The sequence below is a fragment of the Somniosus microcephalus genome, unplaced genomic scaffold (assembly GCF_052327205.1).
Source record: "Somniosus microcephalus isolate GS21.2 unplaced genomic scaffold, FLI_Smic_1.0 unresolved_chr1, whole genome shotgun sequence".
Taxonomy (NCBI): Eukaryota; Metazoa; Chordata; class Chondrichthyes; order Squaliformes; family Somniosidae; genus Somniosus; species Somniosus microcephalus.
This window is the reverse complement of record NW_028225179.1, coordinates 128,627,126-128,648,253: the sequence shown is the minus strand read 5'-3', so window position 1 is coordinate 128,648,253 and position 21,128 is coordinate 128,627,126.

Here is a 21,128-nt window from a genome sequence, read left to right as displayed (position 1 = left end):
AACCTGAGGATTGGGAGCAGTTTAGGATTCAGCAAAGGAGGACAAAGGGATTAATTAAGAGGGGGAAAATAGAGTATGAGAGTAAGCTTTCAGGGAACATAAAAACTGACTGTAAAAGCTTCTATAGATATGTGAAGAGAAAAAGATTGGTGAACTCAAGCGTAGGTCCCTTGCAGTCAGAATCAGGGGAACTTATACTGGGAAACAATAAAATGGCAGACCAATTAAATACATACTTTGGCTCTGTCTTCACAAAGGAGGACACAAATAACCACCCAGAGATGTCGGGGAACATACGGTCTAATGAGACGGAGGAACTGAATGAAATCAATATTTGTAGGGAAATGGTGTTAGGGAAATTGACGGGATTGAAGGCCAATAAATCCCCAAGGCCTGATAATCTACATCTTAGGGTACTTAAGGAAGTGGCCCTAGAAATACTAGGTGCATTGCTGGTCATCTTCTAAAATTCTATAGCCTCTGGAACAGTTCCCATGGATTGGAGGGTAGCTAATGTAACCGCACTATTCAAAAAAGGTGGTAGACAGAAAACAGGAAATTATAGACCGGTAAGCCTGACATCAGTAGTGGGGAGAATGCTAGAGTCCATTATAAAAGATGTAATAGCAGAGCACTTGGAAAACAGTGACAGGATCGGACAAAGTCAACATGGATTTACAAAAGGTAAATCGTGCTTGCCTAATCTACTGGAATTTTTTGAGGATGTAACTGGCAGAATAGATAAGGGAGAACCAGTGGATGTGGTGTATTTGGACTTTCAGAAGGCTGTCAATAAGGTTGCACATAAGAGATTAGCGTGTAAAGTTAAAGCACATGGGATTGGGAGTAAGGTACTGACTTGGATAGAGAACTGGTTGGCAGAGAGCAAGCAAAGAGTTGGATTAAACAGATCTTTCTCTGAGTGGCAGGCAGTGACTATTGGGGTACCGCAGGGATCGGTGCTAGGACCCCAGCTATTCGCAATATTTATTAATGACCTAGATGAGGAAGCTAGATGTAATACCTCCAGGTTTGCAGACGACACAAAGCTGTGGGTGTATGTGCTGTGAGCAGGATGCCGAGAAACTCCAGTATGATTTGGACAGGTTGGGTGATTGGGCAGATGCATGGCAGATGCAGTATAATGTGGATAAATGCGAGGTTATCCACTTTGGTGGCAAAAACAGGAAGGCAAGTTATTATCTGAATGGCAATAGATTGGGAGAAGGGGAAGTGCAATGAGACCTGGGTGTCCTTGTGCATCAGCTACTGAAGGTAAGCATACAGGTGCAGCAGGTGGTTAAGAAGGCAAGTGGTATGTTGTCCTTCATAGCAAGAGGATTCGAGTTCAGGAGCAAGTATGTCTTGCTGCAGTTGTACAGGGCCTTGGTGAGACCACACCTTGAGTATTGTGTGCAGTTTTGGTCGCCTTATCTGAGGAAGGATGTTCTTGCCATGGAGGGAGTGCAGTGAAGATTCACCAGACTAATATCTGGGATGGCAGGAATGATGTATGAGGAGAAATTGGGTCGATTGGGATTATATTCGCTGGAGTTTAGAAGAATGAGAGGGGATCTCATTGGAACTTATAAAATTCTAACAGGACTAGACAGACTAGATGCAGAAAGGATGTTGCTGATGGCCAGGGAGTCCAGAACCAGGGGTCACAGTCTAAGGGTAAGGTGTAAGCCATTTAGAACAGAGATGAGGAGGAATTTCTTCACCCAGAGAGTGGTGAACCTGTGAAATTCTCTACCACAAGAGGCTGTTGAGGCCAATTCATTAAATATATTCAAGAAGGAGTTAGATATATTTCTTAAGGCTAAAGGGATCAAGGGATATGAGGAGAAAGCAGGGACAGGGTACTGAATTTGGATGATCAGCCGTGATCTCATTAAATGGCGGAGCCGACTCGAAGGGCCGAATGGCCTACTCCTGCTCCTATCTTCTATGTTTCTATGGTGCTGGGAACAAGGGAGGGATTGATCAGCAGAATCTCTCTTCAATAATTTCATGGGTCGTGCTCTACTGCTTCCTCCGGCTCCTCGTCCCATTCTACATCATTGTATATGTGTTCACGGGACGTGGGCGTCGCTGGCAAGGCCAGCATTTATTGCCCATCCTGAATTGCCCTTGTGAAGCTGGTGCTGAGCAGCCTACTTGAAATGCTTCAGTCCGTGTGGTGAAGGTGCTCCCACAGTACTTTTAGGCACGGAGTTCCAGGATTTTGACCCAGCGACAAAGAAGGAAGTGCGATATATTTCCAAGTCAGATGGCCCGTGACTTGGAGGGAAACTTGAAGGTGATGGTGTACCCATGTGCCTGCTGCCCTTGTCCTTCTAGGTGGTAGAGGTCACGTGTTGGGGAGGTGCTCTCGAAGAAGAATTGACAAGTTGCTGCAGTGTATCTTGTAGATGATACACACTGCAACCACGGCGCGCCGGTGGTGAAGGGAGTGAATGTTTAAGGTGGTGGATGGGGTGTCAATTAAGTGGGCTGCTTTGTCCTGGATGGTGTCGAGCTTCTTGAGTGTTGTTGGAGCTGCACTGATCCAGGCAAGTGGAGAGTATTCCATCATTTGTGCCTTGTAGTTGATGCAACGATTTTGGGGAGTCAGGAGGTGAGTCACTCGCCGCAGAATACCCAGCCTCTCACCTGCCATTGGAGCTAGAGTATTTATGTGGTTGGTCCAGTTAAGTTTCTGGGCAATAATACCCACCAGGATGTTGATGGTGGGGGATTCGATGATGGTAATGCCATTGAATGTCAAGGGTATACTCTCTCTTGTAGGATAGATATTGCCTGGCACTTGTGTGGCACGAATGTTACTTGCACTTATCAGCCCAAGCCTGAGTGTCATCCAGGTCTTCCTGCATGCGGGCACAGACTACTTCATTATCTGCAGAATTGCAAATGGAACTGAACATTGCAATCATCAGCGAACATCCATACCTCAGACATTATGAAGGTCACTGATGAAGCAGCTGAAGATAGCTGGGCCTAGATCACTTCCCTGAGAAACTCGTGCAGCGATATCCTGGGGCTGAGATGATTGGCCTGCAACAACGACCTTCCTTTGTGTTAGATATGACTCCAGCCAATCGAGTGTTTTCTCCCAAATCCCTATTGACTTGAATTTTAACACGGATCCTTGATGCCACACTCGGGCAAATGCTGCCTTGATGTCAAAGGCAGCCACTTTCACCTCACCTCTGGAATTGAGCTCTTTTGTCCATGTTTGGACCAAAGCTGTAATGAGGTTTGTAGCCGATTGGTCCTGGCGGAACCCAATCTGATCATCAGTGAGCAGGTTATTGGTAAGTATGTGCCACTTGATAGCACTGTCGACGACACATTCCATCACTTTGCTGATGATTGAGAGTAGACTGATGGGACAGTAATTGGCCGGGTTGGATTTGTCCTGCTTTTTGTGGACAGGACATACCTGGGCAGTTTTTCACATTGTCGGGTAGATGCCAATGTTGTAGCTGTACTGGAACAGCTTGGCTAGAGGTGCGACTAGTTCTGAAGCACAAGTCTTCAGCACGACTGTTGGAATGTTGTCAGGGCCCATAGCATTTGCTCTATCCAGTGCGCTCAGCCATTTCTTAATATCACGTGGAGTGAATTGAATTGGCTGAAGACTGGCTTCTGTGATGGTGGGGACCTCAGGAGGAGGCTGATATGGATCATCCTCGGCACTTCCTGTTGAAGATGGTGGCAAACGCTTCAGCCTTGTCTTTTACACTCATGTGCTGAGCTCCGCCATTATTGAGGGTGGAGATGTTCATGGAGCCTCCTATTCCCGTTAGTTTTTTTAATTGTCCACCACCATTCACGACTGGATGTGGCAGGACTGTAGAGCTTTGATCTGATTCATTGGTTGCGGAACCACTTAGCTCTGACTATAGCCTGCTGCTTCTGCTGTTTGAAAAGCATGCTGTCCTGTGTTTTAGCTTCACCAGCTTGCCACTTTATTTTTAGGTACGGATGGTGCTGCTCCTGGTATGCTCTTCTGCACTCTTCATTGACCCAGGTTTGGTCCCCTGGCTTGATGCTAATGTCAGAGTGAGAGTAATGCTGGGCCACACAGTTGCAGATTCTGCTGTTGGACACAGCGCCTCATGGATGCTCAGTTTTGAGCTGCTAGATCTGTTCTAATTCTATCCCATTTAGCACGGCGGTAGTGCCACAGAAAACGATGGAAAGTGGCTTCAGTCTGAAGACGAGACTTCGTCTCCACAAGGTCTGTGTGGTGGTCACTCCTACCAATATTGCATTGGATAGATGCATCTGCAACAGGTAGATTGCTGAGGACGAGGCCAAGTTGGTTATTCCCTCATGTTGGTTCTCTCATCACCTGCCGCAGGTCCAGTATGGCAGCTATGTCCTTCAGGACTCGGCCAGATCAGACAATAGCTGTGCTACCGAATCACCATTGGTGATGGACATTGAAGTCCCTCACCTAGAGTACATTCTGTGCCTTTGCTACCCTCAATGCTTCTTCTAAGTGGTGTTCAACATGGAGGGGTACTGACTTATCAGCTGAGGGAGGGCAGTAGGTGGAGGTCAGCAGGAGGTTTCCTTCTCCATGTTTGACCTAATGCCATGAGACTTAATGGGGTCCAGACTCAATGTTGCATACTCCGAAGGCAAATCCCTCCGGATTGTATACAAGTGTTCTGCCACCCCTAGTGTATCTGTCCTGCCGGTGGGACCATACATACCCAGGGATGATGATGGAGGATTCTGGGACATTGGTTGAAATGTATGATTTTGTGAGTATGATTATGTCAGGCTATTGCTTGACTAGTCTGTCGGACAGCTCTCCCAATTTTGGCACAAGTCCCCAGATGTTAGTGAAGAGGACCTTACTAGGCTGGGTGTGCCTATGTCATGTCTGGTGTCTAGGTCGATGACAGGTAGTCCGTCCGGATTTATTCTTAGTATTCTTCATTGTAGCGGATTGGGCACAACTGAATGATTTACTAGGCCATTTCAGAGGGTAGTTAAGAGTCAACCACATTGCTGTGGGTCTAGAGTCACATAGAGGCAAGACCAAGTAAGGTCGGCAGATTGCCTTCCTTAAAGGACATTTGTGAAGCAGATGGGTTTTTACTACAATCCGGTAGTTTCATGGTCACCATTACTTTAAATAACTAATTGTACATTCCCCAGCTGCCCTGGTGGGAATTGAACTCTTGTCTCTGGATCATTTGTCCAGGCCTCTGGATTACTAGTCCAGTAACATAACCACTATGCTTCCTGCTCTACTTCTTCCAACTCAACTATCACCAAAGCAACTCACCTTTGAATAAATGCATCATGGAGCTTGCATCAAACGATGAAAAACCTTGAAACTATTGCTAGGCTGTACTGAAGACCCCTCCAGATCTGTCCAGTCAGTGGGAACGTTGCTTTGGAACACCAATGGTTTGCTTAATGGAAAACCTTGTTGATGCATGGCTCGCATTATATCGGAGCTCTGTATCTGTGCCCGGGTTCCTGACAGGAGTCATGAACCAGATGGTGAGAGGATATCCCTTGTCCCACAGAAGCCATTGTACTGCTTGACTGCCTGGCTGCAACAGAGCGTGCACTGAGGGTTAACACTGTCTGGAAGCGTCATGATGACTGCCAAGAAACCAGGCACAGACTTGTGTGACTCAGTGCCTATTGTCACAAACATATTGAAAATTGAATGAATGGATGCCCTTTATGTCTCAGAAACATAGCTGCTTCATAATGGGTTACACACGAGGCATGTGCGTACAATCCATGATTCCTTGTAATTTGTGGTATCCAGCTATTTGCGCAAATTTCAATGATCTTTCTTCCCATTTGTCAGCCTCTGTGGGGAAGATGATGAATTGCTCACACCTCACAAAGAGCGCATCAATGACCTGCCAGATCACTCTGTGCACAGCAAAGTGAGTAATGTTCCCAGAAGCAATTTGAGAGAAGGCAGATGTATAACAGCTTGGAGCTACAGTGACCTTCACTGCCACAGGCACTGCAGTGCATGCCCTATTGTGGGGCTCCAATTCTTGCTGCCACAGGTGCCACAGGTATGTGACTGTCTCCCTTTTGAAACGCAGCAGCCTTAAGCACTGCTCTTCTGTGAGGTCCAGGTATGATGAAAGTTCCTGAAGGCCCATACACTGTAAAGCCTCCTGCACCCTTGCTTCCTTCGTCCTCTTCTTGTAGCTTGTGCACAGGTGGTGAGTTGAAAATCTACCCTCTTGAGCATCCCTGATTATAATTGCTCAGCCATTGGCGGCCGTGCCTTTTGTTGCCTGGGCCCTACGCTCTGAATTCCCACACTAAACCTCTCCACCTCTCTATCTCTCTTTCCACCTTTAAGACACTCCTTAAAACCAACTCTTTGACCAAGCTTTTGGTCATCTGCCCTAATTTCGCCTTACGTGGCTCGCTGTCAATTTTTTTGTCTTATAATCCTCCTGTGAAGCGCCTTGGGTCGTTTTACTATGTTAAAGGTGTTATATAAATACAAGTTATTGTTGTTATTTCTTGGTCTGTTGTAGACTAATGGAAAGAGATTGATTGCTATAATTAGTCAACAACACCATTATAATTGAAGCATGTGAAGAACAGGATGGCAGGAGGTGAACTAGACGGACTTCAGCCCTTTATCATCTAGCCATTCCTATATTCCATAGTATGATGCAATTAATGGCCTGGATATTCTGATCCCTACAGGTGTGTATGCGCTGTATACCCACCCGTAGGGACATCGGAAATGCCAGTTTCAGGTATGCACAGCGCATATACTGAAAACTGGCATTTCCGATCTGTCAAGAATGCTCTAGACAGATCGGACGCCTGCCTTGGAGAAGGGCCTCTGCGGGCAGATCGTTCTGCTTTCTGGAGAACCTCCGCCCGCAGAAAACCGTTAGAAATCTTACACCTGGTAAAAGCAGGCGTAAGGCCCGCTTTTATCAGAATAAGAGTTGAAAAAAAGTTTTTTAAAAATTCATCACAATGATCATTTTAAAATACTTTTAAAAAAGATGTTTATTTTTAGCCCAGTAAAAAACTTTAATTATTTTTTTGAAATCTATTGTAATTTCAACTAATTTTAAAAATGTGATTTTTTTTTTAATTATTTAATGTTTTAAAGTGTTTTTGAGGTGATCTCCATTCATATATTTGACAGGTCTATCTGTCAGGTATAGGAAGGGAGATTCCCTTCTTTGATTTGCTCCCCATGGCCCACGTGATCCCAGGGACGCTTGCGAACAGCATGCGCCTCTGGGATACGTAGGCCTGCACACTTGGATTTCGAATGGCCCAGCATCGGACCTATATGCACCTCGGGAGCTCTCAGGTAAGTGTGTAGATTTTTTCCAGATTGGAGGCTTCCGCACACAGGAAGCCTCCGATCGGAAAATACGGCCTGTTAACATTGTCAACTGTTCAGACAAGAGTGGCCTACAGGCATATGGGGTGCCACACGTTCATCTTCTGTCTTCATATATTTATCTGTCATGATACTCTTTGAATGTCATGTTCAGGTGTCACACCCATAAACTCAATAACAGTATGAGATGCGCAAAATAGCAACGGAAGAGAAGAACTTTAAACTTCGGTGGTGCAGTAAAACGGGCGTTAGCAGATCAGCAGCTTGTTAGACACCGATCGGCCCGATTTTCGTTCGCATTAAATTTAATAGAAAGGAAATTCGGGCAGCAATTATAACGGGAGGACGTTTCGCTAATGCACGTTTTAAATCCCCCTAGCTGAAGATATAAATCACAAGAAAACAGACAAGCCTCTCGGCATTCGTATCCAACTAAACTATTTATGCTGAAGTAAAATATTGTGGTATATTTCTAACTTACAGTCCCGGAAACTGATGGTGGTGAACTTTTACTTTTGGCGATAGTGTAAAACGGGTGATACCGGATTGGCTGCCCATGATGCACATCGTCTGATTTTCCTTTCCATTAAAGACAACGGAAGTGAAAATTGTGGGAGGCGAATAATTGGTGGCTGTTTTGATATCGCCGGGTTTACACTATCGTCGAAGTTAAAATTATCCCCTTGCTACGGATCGACCGTCGGTTATAGGAACTTTCTGCTATTCTTTTCCATAGAAATCGGTTTATTAATTGGCCAGCGTCCGTAAGGACAATTTTACGATCCATATCGAGTTGAAGATTTACCTCTGCATATCTGAATTTGACATATTAACAGGAACTGAACTGTGCTTTAAAAGATCTGCTCAGCTGGGCATTTTAAGAGGAATCGCTTTACCTGATAACGAGATAGTGGATTGTGGAAATAAAATTCTAACAGTTTTTCCCGTATATTTCGCTTACCTTCTTCAAGTTCAACTCATGCAAGGCCTGCCTTCAGCTCCATTGGCCGAACTCCCACTAAAAGATCTCACAGCTCATTTTCCCTTTGCGCCCCCATTCCAGTTGGCATTTACAGGTACCCTCTCCTCACCAACTATTACCACCTTTAAAGGCACCATCATCACCCATCAAAAAACAAAACGCCTGCGATGCATCGGGCCTTGCTAACTACCGTCTGCTCTTTGCCATTCATTCCTTCTATGAGGTGGTTGCCTGTCGCTCCTGAAACTCCCTGTTTCAATCCCTTCACGATAGCCTCTGTTCCCCGCAGTACACTAGATGCCATAGCCAGTTGCAAACGATCTTCTCTGGTAAACAGAAAATCTTCGACTTTGCAGCTACATATGTATAGCAGGAACGGAGCAATTTATTTATCTAACATCCATCCATCTATCTAGTTAAATATCTAACCATTTTCCCATTCATTATTCCTGGAAGAAGTTGCACTTTAATTATTTATATAGGAGCAATAGGCTATGAAAGAGATGGCTATGTGGAAAGAAAACGGATACATTGAAAGCAATATAAAATAAAAGTAGTAATACATGGAGCTGTAAATTGCAAAGCAGAAAATTGATTCATTTTGAGCTTGGGATAATGTAATGTATTCATTTACTTTCCATCCATCTAGTCAGTGAGCAACCAAACCAAGAAATTGTTAATGTACTTAGTAGTGGCACTCCCATCCCTGAGTTAGAAGGTCGTGTGTTCAAGCCCTACTCCAGGACTTGACAACATGTTCCAGGTTGACACTTCAATATAGTACTGAGGGAGCGCTGCACTGCTGGAGGTGCTGCCTTTCGAATGAGCCATTATACCAAGTGTGCCCTCTCGCGTGGAGTTAAACATTCTCATGGGACTATTCGAATAAAAACGAGGAAGTGCTTCCTGTACCCTGGCTAATATGTCTCTCTCAACCGACATCACAAAAAAAGTTTGGTTATTTATCGCATTGCTTCCTGCGGGATCTTGCTCTGTGCAAATTGGCTGACGTGTTTCCTTACATTACAACAGTGACCACACTTGAATAATACATCATTAACAGTGAAGTGCTTTGGGACGTCCTGTGGTCCTGAACGCCGCTAACGTTAACACTGTATGAGCAGCACAACGATGTCTTTAGTATGGGGGACTGAAATTAAAAGTCAGGAAGTAATTTCTTTATTCCATTCAGGCTGATGCAAGGTTTTCCAATTAAGGGAGTCATAATACAACATTGCCGCTAAAACGAGAATTGCAGCCATTACCAGTTACAAAGTTTTTCTTATTAAAATTAATTTAGTTGGCAGTCACATACGCATTATTTCATTACTTCATATGTCACTACAGTGATAATCAAAATAAGTCCCTGGAAATTTAGTGTTTTGCTTGAAAATGACCAGTGGCATTGCCCACGGGTTAGTTGATTAATATATAATTTTTTTGATATTCAAAATGAACAGGGCCAGCGAGAGCACCAGCCACAGACCAGGGATTGCAACTGCATCCTTATAGACACCGGTTAATATACAATTGGTACATTTTCAACTTGCTGCAGGGCATAAGACAAACGATGCACATCCCTTTATAGAGAGCATACGGTTTCCATCTCCAGTCATTACAGAAATGAAAATCCAGTGGTGTCAATAATGTATGAAGGGTCCCCTTTGCGAGTTTTACGCTTAGGAGCTAAGTTGAAAAACTACACCTGGTTTTCCATTCTAATGTTTACATACACAGCTTCAATGTTAAATGTTGACATGAGTGTCACCAAATATCGTGACAACATGAACTTGGACATGACGTGCGCACCTGGACATTAATGGTTATAACGTCTAGATTTTCATAGTGTGGATTTTGCATTGTTGCACTCTTAGTACATAGCGAAAGTTTGCGCTGTGAAACGGCGTACAACTAGCCCTTAAGTGGGCGAGATTTTCCTACTTCTGTGCGTGGAACAATTCGGTAATCTAAGATCAACAAATATAGGAAAATCGGACGTGGAAAACGTCAGGCCCCGGATGATGCCTGCTAAATCCTTAGGTCCATTTACTTAAATAGAGGAAAAAGCGATATCTCGCATGTCAATATGTGCTCCTCCTCGCTAGATTTCCTTGCCTTTACTGTCCTTAGACCATCCAGTTGCCCAACGCAATGAGAGGGGAATGCCCGACTCATTTTTTTAAATGGTTGGATAATTGGAATTGCGCAATTTCGCCATTCGAGCTTCCAAAGTGTGCCAGAAGTGCAGAAGCAGATTCTTACCCCAATATTCTCTATTGTCACGGCGAGTAAACATTGTAAAGCAAGAACAAAGTGGAAAAGCAGATAAAAAGAGCAGAGAAACGTGACTAAATTCATATAAAATCATGGTCGTATAATTCCACGAATTATACAGAAGTAAATTATCAGACGCTAATTGCAGGCTAAACAATTACTGTCAGCATGCTGCACCAGATAATCGGATACAAACTGGCAAGCCCTAGCACCGAGAATCTCACAATACCGGCACAAGCACGAAATGGAAAATAAAGAAAGTGTCCCTAGATTTTCTGTCAACATTTGCACTAGCACACCAGAGTGCAAAGGAACCCGGGCAGCTTGTTCAATGAAAAACACGGTAATTAGTATAAGTGCATAAAAAGATGATCAATATGGCAAGCATTCTTTCATATACAGAGGCTTGGCCTCGCGTTTGCATTGTTATATTCCAATTACTAGAGTAGAATAAGAATGCGTGAAGGGTTATTTTAATGACATTAACAATTCATTAAAATGAATAATGCAGGTATGATAGGAAGAGGATATAACTCACTTGAAATTCGTTCAGCCGCTATTTTTGAGGATACATTAGTTCATTTGAAATGAACGAATTGACCCCTCGTTCAAATAGCATAGAGAAAAATTTCAAACGGACAATTTGAGCTTTACTACTCTGACGTCCTACTTCAAATAAGAAAGAAAGAGTAATGTAGGACATATCATACCCGTTAGAACATAGAAATAGAACATAGAAACATTCTTCCCATAGGGTCTGCTCCAGGATTAAATTATATCATGGCTGATCATGCACCTCAACTCCATGTATTCGCCTTTGCTCCATATCCCTTGATATTAGTACCTTACAGACATCTACCTAGCTCAGCCTGGAAGGTCCAATTGGCCGAGCACACTGCAGCCTTTTAAGTGCTTCCTGACTTCGATTCTGCACGACCTAGCTCTAATTTTAAGATTATGCCCCGTTGTTCTTGAATCCCCTGTTCCCATACCAGAAGAATTAGTTTTGCAATAACTACCCTATCATACCATTTTAAACACCTCGATCAGATTAACCTTCAATCTCCTATACTCATGGAATACAAGCCACAGTTATGCAACCTGTCCTCATAATGTAAATCTCTAACCCCCTGTATCAATCTGGTGAAACTGGGCTGCACCCCTCCAATGCAAATACATTCTTCCGCAGGTGCGATGCCCAAACCCGAGTGCAGTACTCCAGATTAGGTCTGACCAAGGCTCCCTATAAAGGAAGAATAATTTCCTCCTTTGTATTCCAGCCCCTTGAGACGAAGGGCTACATTCCATTAGCCATTTTGTTAGCTTTTTGTATCTGTCGATACGATAGGTAGATAGATAGAATTTAGAGAGAAAGAACTGGAGAGCAAGAAAGAGGGAGAGGGAGTGGTAGAGAGCAATCAGCTCTTAATAGGCATATTGAAAATAGTAAATGAGTTCTCCTTTCCCAGCCCTGGGTGAGGAGAACGCATTTCAATAACCTAAGGTGGCTAACTCAGTGAAAATTAAGAATGAAAGTTAATGTCTCGGAATTTGCGGTCGGTATGGCATACCTCCTTTGAAATCCAGCGCAAGTTCAGGATTTCTGCATTCCCTTGCGCATGCGCGAGTTTCGGAACTTATGGCCTGTCAATGCGTACCTCAAAAGGCCATCATTACGGGTCACGAAAAAGGAATTGCTGGCACAGAGTTAGGCCATTTGCTGAACAACTGGCCAGCAATTGCACATGCAAGTGTCACGGTTGATGCAGACAGGCACAGGCTTGTTTGCATCAGTGTAAGGGAATATCTAAGCCTTTGATTAAACATTTTCAGATAGTAACTTATGCACATACACTGTATGAAATGAGTTTCTGCAAATATTGGCCCGGGTTACAGTTTTAATTATGTCTAAAATTATCAAAAACTTACATTTTTAGTGAGGTTGGTGGAATGAAGGCAATTACAAATAAAATTCCAATTCTGTAAATTGGATTAGAATTGGAATTTCGCTATTCCATTACATCTCATTAGGGGATTCCGTTCGCAAATGATTAAGATGGAATTCTGCTGTGTGATTGGAGGGCCAGGCCCACGTGATCCCAGGTACGCTTCCGCACCGTCTACGACACTGGGATCCGTGGGCCGTTGCGCTGCCTTCCGCCTTGAGGCCTGAGACCGCAATTTGTCGCAGCCTCGGTGCCAACAGACAGATTGGTAATTCTCTCGCAGGTTGGAGGCGCACTCTGCCTCTGACCCGAAAACATTTGGCCCATTGTCATTCTTTCAGGTGCGTATATCCAACCAGCCATTTTTGTAGGTACTAGATTATAGATAAGAAATGATTTCTGGATTTAGCAAAGAGAAACCTAAACACAGGATAAAGTTTAAAAACAAAAATTCCAGTGAACTTGTGGACGGGGGAATCATTGTCAGGATTGTAAAATGTCACCGTCCCTTCCTCGTAGTTCAGATAAACTCCGATCTTGCGCATATGAATGATTTTGACGAAGGGGCCCATTGTCCTCGTTTCAAAGATTTTTTCCCCTATGTCCCACAGCAGCACAGTCCAGTGCTGGTCCTCTGGAGATGCCCTTACCCATTTTTTTGTCATGTGGTTCTGTGCTGATACACCGACCGACCAGACAGATCCTTCATCCACCAGTATCTCCCAATAATGTTTTCCTGATGCGAATCCATTAGTGCCCCATACAACGTAGGTTCCGACATACTTCTTTTGATTTTCAGTGATGTTCCACGGTTTCGCAATCCAGCGGACGCTGAGTTCATCGTCGGACAACAAAAACCGTGGGTCTGCCGTATGTGGATCCAGTCTGAGATCAGCTAGAGAAACAGCAATGGAAATAATTTAAATGGATGAAACGAATGACAACTGTTGGTATTGTTTTACAAATCCTCTACGTCTGTCAGTTTCGTTCCACTGCCCTTGCTCCTTTCTTGTTGCAAATTCAATGGTAAGCTTCGGAGACGTCTCCTTCGAGTTTCTAAGGCAGTGACTCTTTTTAACCCCAGCAACAAAGAATGAAATTCAACTGGATTATTACAATCGAAATATACTATATTAGACTCGGGTGTTAATCCTAACGTTGCTGCTGAAAACGTCGCTATGTAAAGTGAAATGCAGGCAATGAACCAATGTTCATACACATTTGAATGTAAACCTCCTGTTCCATGCGAGGCTTCACCGGTCGGGCGGGATATCGGAAGATTTCATCACATATTTAAATATCATTTAATTCGATTATCAATTCGCAATTAATATCATTTATTTCTACGGAACTTCTCGGTAAGCAGAGGTTTATTTGCAGTGTACGGTCGAGGATCTGATCACGCCACAGCTCAATAGAGTTCGGAAGCACAGTAAGTGAGTGGCCATCAGGCAGGGTAGGAAGAGGCAGGCAGTGCAGAAATCCTCCGGGAGTGCGGCACTCTCAACACGGTTTTCAGTGCTGAATACTGGTGAGGGTGACGACACCTCAGAGGAGTGCAGTCTAGAGCATATCCACGGTACCGTGGGGTAATTGACTGCACAGGGGGACACAGCAGAGTGAAAAATGACAATAGTGGATTGGACGGTCAGGGAGATGAACAGAAAAACCTAGAAGTTGTGGTCAATGTTGCAACCAATTGCAAAAAAGTTGAAGTCCTCCGGACAGAGCCTCAGGAGCCAGGGAGGAAGTTAAAAAGCAGGACTTCAAAGATTACAGAATTTCTCCCAGTACCACGTTAGTGAGTATTGGAGCAGTAAGATATAACAGGTTAATGCATGGCTAGACAAATGGTGCGGGAGGGAGGAATTCGGATTCCTGGGGACTGGAGCCAGTTCTAAGCCAGTAGAGGTCTGTACAAGATGGGCGGATTACACCACAACTGGGCTGGGACCAACGCCTGTGCAGGGATGTTAGCTACTGCTGTGGGGGAGAGTGTAAAGCAATTTGGCTGGGTGAGCGGTACCAGGATGAAACATTAGAGAAGAGATACAAGGCGATCAGTGGACTGGCAGATGCAAAGATCATTAGAAGAAAAAGTCGTTCAGCAATAAGGCGGATCAGACGGGGATGAAAGCGAGGCAGGCTGAAATGAGTTTAGAGTGCAAGTGTGTAAATGCACGGAGCGTGTTAAATAATGTTAGTAAGCTGCAGGCACAAGTAGCCACTTGGGATTATGATATACTGGCAATAATAAAAACCTGCCTCAGACAAAAGGAGGAATGGGCACTTAATATTCCACGCTGCACTATATTCAGGAAAGATAGGGAAAGGAGGAAAGGAGGGAGGTGGCAGCATTGATCAATGATACTCAAACAGCATTAGAAAGAGATGATGTACGTGAGGTTTCAAACACAGGATCTATTTGGTTAGAATTAAGGAGCAACAGAGGAGCTATTACGATGTTGGATGTAAACTATCCGCCATCAAATAGCGGGGTGGAGATGGAGGAGCATATTTGCATGTAAATTGCAGAAAGATGCAAGAACTTTGGAGTAGTGATAATGGGGAACTACAATTATCCTAATACATAGAAACATAGAAAAATAGGAGCAGAAGTAGGCCATTCGGCCCTTCGAGCCTGCTCCACCATTCAACATGATCATGGCTAATTCTCTATCTCAATACCATGTTCCCGTTCACTCCCCATAACCTTTGATGCCTTTTGTGTCTAGAAATCTATCTATCTCCTTCTTAAATATATTCAGTGACTTGGCCTCCATAGCCTTCTGTGGTAGAGAATTCCACAGGTTCACCACACTCTGAATGAAGAAGTTTCTCCTCATCTCAGTCTTAAATGTCCTACCCCATATCCTGAGACTGTGATCCCTCGTTCTAGACTCCCAGCCAGGGGAAACATCCTCCCTGCATCCAGGCTGTCTAGCCCTGTCAGAATTTTATACGTTTCAATGAGATCCCCTCTCATTCTTCTAAACTCTAGTGAATACAGGCCTAGTCGACCCAATCTCGCCTCATACGACAGTTCTGCCATCCCAGGAATCAGTCTGGTGAACCTTTGCTGCACTCCCTCTATGGCAAGTATATCCTTACTTAGGTAAGTAGAACAGAACTGCACACAGTACTCCAGGTGTGGTCTCACCAAGGCCCTGTACAAGACATCTTTGCTCCTGCACTCAAATCCTCTTGCAATGAAGACCAATTGCCTTCCTAATTGCTTGCTGCACCTGCATGTTTGCTTTCAGTGACTGGTGTACAAGGACACCCAGGTCTCTTTGTACATCAGCATTTCTCAATCTATCACGATTTAAATAACACTCCACATTTCTGTTTTTGCTACTGAAGTGGATAACTTCACATTTATCCACGTTATACTGCATCTGCCATGTATTTGCTCACTCATTCACTCAACTGGTCTAAATTGCCTTGAAGCCTCTTTGCATCCTCCTCACAACTCACAATCCCACCTAGTTTCGTGTCATCAGCAAACTTGGAAATATTACATTTGGTTCCCTCATCCAAATCATTAATATATATTGTGAATAGCTGGGGCCCAAGCACTGATCCATGCAGTACCCCACTAGTTACCACCTGCCACCCCGAAAAAGACCCATTCATTCCTACTCTCTGTTTCCTATCTGTTACCCAATTTTCAATCCATGCCAATATATTACCCCCAATCCCATGTGCTTTAATTTTGAACACTAACCTCTTATGTGGGACTTTATCAAAGGCTTTCTGAAATCCAAATGCATCAGATCCACTCGTTCTCCCTTATCTATTCTACCAGTTACATCCTCAAAAAACTCCAGTAGGTTTATTAAACACGATTTCCCTTCATAAATCCATGTTAACTTTGTCTAATCCCGTTGATATTTTCTAAATGTCTTGTTATCACATCCTTTATAATAGACGCTAGCATTTCCCCTACTACTGATGTTAGCCTAACCGATCTGTACTTCCCTGTTTGCTCTCTCCCTCCTTGTTTAAATAGTGGGGTTACATTTACAACCTTCCAATCTGCAGGAACTGTTCCATAATCTATAGAATTTTGGAAGATGACAACCAATGCATCCATTAATTCCATGGCTACCTCTTTTAGCACACTGAGATGCAGATTATCAGGCCCTGGTGATTTATCAGCTTTCAGTCCCATTAATTTCTCCAGCACTATGCTTTTACTAATACTAATTTCCTTTAATTCCTCCTTCTCAATAGACCCTTGGTTCCCTAGTATTTCTGGGAAGTTATTTGTGTCCTCTTTCGTGAAGACAGAACCAAAGTATTTGTTTAATTGCGCTGCAATTTCCTTGTACCCCATTATTAATTCTCCCATTTCTGACTGTAAGTGGCTTACATTTGTCTTCTCTAATCTTTTTCTTTTTACATACTTGTGGAAGCTTTTACAATCCACTTTTATGTTCCATGCAAGTTTACTCTCATACTCTATTTTTCACCTCTTAATCAATCTCTTGGTCCTTTTTTGCTGAACTCTAAACTGTTCCCAATCCTCAGGCTTGCTACTTTTTCTGACAACTTTATATGACTCCTCTTTGGATCTAATACTACCCTTAATTTCTTTTGTTAGCCATGGTTGGGCCGCTTTTCCTTTTGTGTTTTTGCGCCAGAAAGGGAAGTATAACTGTTGCAATTCATGCATTCTGTCCTTAAATGTTAGCCATTGCCTATCCACCATCATGCCTTTTAATGAAGCTCCCCAATCTATCATAGCCAACTCACTCCTCATACCTTCGCAGTTTCCTTTGTTTAGATTTAGGGCCCTAGTTTTGGATTGGACATCTTCACTCTCCATTTTAATGAAGAGTTCTATCATGTTATGGTCACTCTTCCCTAAAGGACCCCGCACAACAAGATTATTAATTAACCCCTTCTCATTGCACAATACCCAATCTAGGATAGCCTGTTCCCCAGTTGGCTCCTCAACGTACTGGTCTAAAAAACCATCTCGCACACACTCCAGGAATTCATCTTCCACAGTATTATTGCTAATTTGGTTTGGTCAGTCTATATGTAGTTTAAAGTCACCCATGGTTACTGTAGTACCCTTGTTACATGCATCTCTAATTTCCTGTTTGATGCCATCACCTACATTACCACTACTGTTTTGAGGCCTATAGTCAACGCCCGCCAATGCTTTCTGCCCCTTGGTGCTTCTTAGCTCTACTCAGACTGATTCTACATCTTGATTTTCTGAGCCAATATCCTTTCTTACTATTGCTCTGATTTCATTCCTTACTAAAAAGATCACCCTTTTCCTTTTCCTTTTCGCCTGTGCTTCCTAAATATCGAATATCCTTGGATATTCAGCGCCCAGCCTTGGTCACCCTGCAGTCATGTCTCTGTAATTGCAATTATATCATATCTGTTTACATCTATTTGTGCAGTTAATACATCTATCTTATTACGAATGCTTCGTGCATTCAGATACAGTGTCTTTAGATTTGTCTTTTTAACATTTTTAGACATCTTAACATTTATGGCCCTATTTGTCTTATTACCATTTTTTCTTACCCGAACCCTATTTGTTAGTGCACTCCTTTGTTTGTATGCTTTGTCCCTTTCTGACACAATCTGGTTATCCTTACCCCAATCACTTCCCTGCACTGTTTCCTTGTCTTTTCTCTTTAGCATTCTAGATTACTCTCCACCGGGACACCCCCCCCCCCTTATTTAGTTTAAAGCCCTAACTACCTCGCTAGTTATTCGAATCACTAGAACTCTGGTCACAGCATGGTTCTGGTGTAGTCCGTCCCAACGGAACAACTCTCTCTTTCCCAAGTATTGGTGCCAGTGCCAGAGCCCACGAATCGAAACCCACTTCCCCCACACCCACCTTTGAGCCATGCATTCATCTCCCTGATCCTACTGACCCTATGCCAAAATGCTCGTGGCTCCAGTAATAATCCAGAGATTATGACCTTTATGGTTCTGCTTTTTAATTTAGTCCCTACCTGCTCAAACTCTCTCAGCAGAATCTCTTTCTTTTTCCTACCTATGTCGTTGGTACCTACATGGACCATGACAACTGGATCCTCCCCCTCCCACTCCAAGTTCTTCTCCAGCCTGGATGAGATGTCCTTTACCCTGGCACCGGGTAGGCAACATAGCCTTCAGGATTCATTCTCCTGGCTGCAGAGAACAGTGTCTGAATGGCTTCCTTACCATGGTGTCGTGGTCAGTTTGCTTGTCCTCCCTGCAGTCCCCGCACTGGTCCACAGTGGACTGGGGAAATAAGAGTGTAAAGGGGAAAGAGGGGGAGGAATTTCCGAACTGCGTACAGGAGAAATTTTAGTATGTTTCCAGCTGAACGAGAAAGGAAACAGTGCTGGTTTAGTTCTGGGAAATGAACTGGGGTAAGTGGGCCATGTTTCAGTGAGAGAGCCTTTGGGAAACATTGAACACAATTGGTCTGGATTTTCCGAGGCGTAGGATTGTGTACACACAGCATCGCAAGTGACCCGCAAGTTACGGATTTCAGCTTGCACAAAAACCCTGAACTTGCGTTTTAACTAATTTTGAACATGGGATGGTTTATTTTTATTTAAGTGCTGTGACAGTGTTTGTTAGGTGATTCCTATTATACTTATGGTGATTTTGTATGTAAATGAAATCCTCATTAGCATAATAATAATTTTTTGTGATTGATCCTAGGGACACTTGCGAACCGCATGCGCCCCTGGGATTCCTGGGCCTTGAGACAGGTAGATGCGCGCTTTTCTTGCGTTTCAGATGCACTCACCCACAGGAAGCCTCCGATAGCAATTTCCAGCCCAATATCACTAGGTTTGGAATAGTTATGGAAAAGGAGGAGAAAAAGTCATATGTAAAAATATTCCACTGGAGGAGGGCTAATTTTAGTGAGTTAAACATGGAAATGGCCTCGCTGGATTGGAATCAAAGATTGGCAGGTAAAATAGTAAACAAGCAATGGTAGGCCTTCAAAGAGGAGATAGATTGGGTACAGACTAGATGCATTCTATCGAAGAGTAAAGGAAATGCACCCAAGCCTAGAGCTGCCTGGTTGACTAACGATATAGAGATTAAAATGAAACAGAAAAGGGAGGCTTATGATAAATGCCAGGTTCATAATTCAGTAGAGACCCAAGCTGAATACAAAAGGTACAGGAAAGAACTGAAAAAAATTAAATAAGTGTGGCACACAGAATGTATGAGAATAGATGAGTGGGTAACATAAATGGGAACCCAAAGTCTTTTGCCAACATATAAATAGCAAACAGGTAGTCAGAAGAAGGATGGGACCGATTCAGGACCAACAAATAGATCTTCTTGTGGAGACAGAGGGCATGGCTGAGGTGCTAAATGTATACTTTGCATTGTCTTCACTAGAGAAGAAGATACTGCCAATGGCCCAGTAAAGGAGGAGATCGTGGATAAATTGGATAGGCTAACAATAGATAAAGAGGAAGTACCAAAACGGTTGGCAGCGCTCAAAGTAGAACAGTCCCCGGTCCAGCTGGGATGGATCCTAGGTTGCTGAGGGAAGTAAGGGTGGAAATTGCAGAGGTTCTGGTCACAAGGTTCCAATCCCCCTTAGATATAGGAGCGACTGCAGATGACTGGAGGATTGAAAATGCTACAACCCTCTTCAAAAAGTAGGAGAGGGACAAACCCAGCAATGGCAGGGCAGTCAGCCTAACACAGGTCGTGCAAAAACTATTAGATGCATTTATTCGAGAAAAAATAATTGGCACATCGAAAAAAGTGGATTAATAAATGAAAGCTAGCACGGATTTGTTAAAGACACGTCGTTGAGTTCTTTGATGAAGTAATGGTGAGTTTGTATGAGCGTACTGCAGTTGATGCTGTGGCTCTCATGTAAACTATTCCTCCTAGTCCTTCGCGAATTGTCTGCAGCCTTTGACACGGTTGACGACTCCATACTCCTCCAACACCTCTCCACCATTATCCAGATGGGTGGGACTGCACTCACCTGGTTCCATTTTTATCTATCTAATCGTAGCCAGAGAATCACCTGCAGTAGCTTCCCTTCCCGCTCCCGCATCATTACCTCTGGTGGCCCCCCAAGGGTCTATCCTTGGCCCCTTCTACATGCTGCCCTTGGCAACATCATCCAAAAACACACCATCAGTTTCCACATGTACGCTGATAACACCCAGCTCTGCCTCACCATCACTTCCCTCGACCACTCCACGGTCTCTAAATTGTCAGACTGCTTGTCTGACATCCAGTTCTGGATGAGCAGAAATTTTCACCAATTCAATTTTGGGAAGACAGAAGCCATTGGCCTAGAAATTCAGTTCTGACGCTATTGCGGTGCTAAAGTCGGGCGCTCGTCAAATTTAGCGCCCGCCGGAAAGTGCAGGCGAGCTCGCCGAAATTCAGTAGATTTGGCCAACTTTTTGGCCGAGCGCTGCACAAGGCGTTGGAACCCTGTGTTCAGGCGCTAATCCGGCGATGCAGCCTAATAACGCCGATTCCGGGCGCAGCGCAGGTGCGATCATGTGGTGAGTGTCAGCAGACACCC